Source organism: Cynoglossus semilaevis, chromosome 10 (assembly GCF_000523025.1).
Source record: "Cynoglossus semilaevis isolate Cse_v1.0 chromosome 10, Cse_v1.0, whole genome shotgun sequence".
NCBI lineage: Eukaryota > Metazoa > Chordata > Actinopteri > Pleuronectiformes > Cynoglossidae > Cynoglossus > Cynoglossus semilaevis.
The window spans coordinates 19,969,859-19,971,589 of record NC_024316.1 but is presented as its reverse complement, the minus strand read 5'-3'; the positions used below and the strand labels follow the sequence as shown (position 1 = coordinate 19,971,589).

Here is a 1,731-nt window from a genome sequence, read left to right as displayed (position 1 = left end):
GGGGGGTGGGTTTTGGGGAGTCCTGCTCGGTGTTAGTGTGGTAGAGCGCAGGGTTTTTATTTCCTGTTCACACTCCGTTTTCACAGGGCACTGTTTTTAAAGCTACTGTACAAACCGTCGCCATGGCAACCGGCGCTGTCCTAAAGTGCGGTGAAATGAGCGGCCGACCACGGAGCAGAAACAAAAGCCCGTTCTTCTGGAGCTAACGGATCAGAGCTTCACTGCCAACCACCAGGAAACTCCTGCGTCAGCGACGTTACGTAAGAGAAAGGTCACGACGTATTTATTATTCAACGCCCCAGTCATTATTAATGACCTCTGCGTCGACCCTAGACAACCACCGCGGGGCGCCATCTGGAGTATGAAAGCTCTGATTACGTCTGGATCGGCCCGAGTCTGGACACAACGCTACGTCAGGAGACGTTAACGAGTCGGTCAGTTCTGAAAAAGGAAACGAAAACAAACCAAACTCAAAAGTTAGGTTAGCGCAGCGCGACGTGAAGGAGGTGAAGAAACAGTCGCCTGAGTGGGAGGGCAATAAAACAGCACAGGGGCAGAAATGTACTATAAAAGCACAGCAGGGGGCAGAACAGCCAGAGCTCTGAGACGACCCCCCACCATCACCCCCCCACCATCACCCCCCCCCCCAATCAGCTGTTTCTGTGGCGACCATAGTGGAGGGTGTAGAGAGGAGAGCTGGGAGAAGGCTGGATGAAGATGGATGGATGGATGGATGAAGATTGATGGATGAAGATGGCTGGATGAATAGGGATGAAAATGGATGAAGATGGATGGATGAAGATTGATGGATGAAGATGGCTGGATGAATAGGGATGAAAATGGATGAAGATGGATGAAGATGGATGGATGACGGATGGATGGACAGACATCGTCAGTGGTCAGCTGGAACACATCGTCCACTCATCAGTTTCTACCATAAAAAGTGACAAAGACCAATCAGCAGCCACTGGAACTAGAACTAGAACTGGAACTGGAACTGGAACTAGAACTGTTTGTCGTCTCCTGGTCCACAGTCACTCAGTAAACCTCGACCACTTCACAATCAAATTCACAATCAAATTCACACCGAGGGTCAGTTGAACCAAATCCTTTTGGACCTGGGTATTGAACACATGACCTTCCTGCTGCAGACTGATACACTGAACATTTGGCCACGCTGTGACCCTGAAGTTCATTTGTTCCTCTGCCCCCCCACTTTAGAAACCACTGCTGTAAGGCAAGCGGACGAGCCGCTGCCCCACCGCGTGGCCCTGAGTGGTCACAGATGATCCGGTCCTCGGTGGAGCTGATGTTTCATCAACAAGTCGTCGACCGCTCTGGTCTGAACCACAGTTGGGTTCCAGTCCCTGGTTGGCTGCTATTACACAGGTGTAACACTAGAGGGAGCAGCAGCAGGAGGAACATTTGTTTTTAACGCTGTTGTTTTCACTGACATCAACGTTGAACGCGGTCGTTCTTATCGTTAGCTCGACGTCATGTCAGCGCCTCGTGATTCGGACCCTTCTCCCATTGGATGTTTCACGATGATGTCACGATGTTGTGTTTGAAATGACGGTTGTATCGTCGGAACCTCAGCCCACGCTGACCTCCGCCATGTTAGTACAGCCGTGAGAACACACACACACACACACACACACACACACTCTCTCCAAACCATGCGTTCCTTCAGCTCGTCGACAGCTTCTCTGTCTCCTCTGCTGTGGCAGACAT

General features: G+C 51.0%; 1 protein-coding gene across 1 annotated transcript in view; it reads right to left on the bottom strand.

Annotated features, from left to right (window-relative positions):
• The window catches only part of LOC103385507 (prickle-like protein 2), a 16,584-nt gene that overhangs the window by 14,000 nt on the left and 853 nt on the right, over positions 1–1,731 (bottom strand). The gene's annotated exons all lie outside the window — the stretch shown is intronic.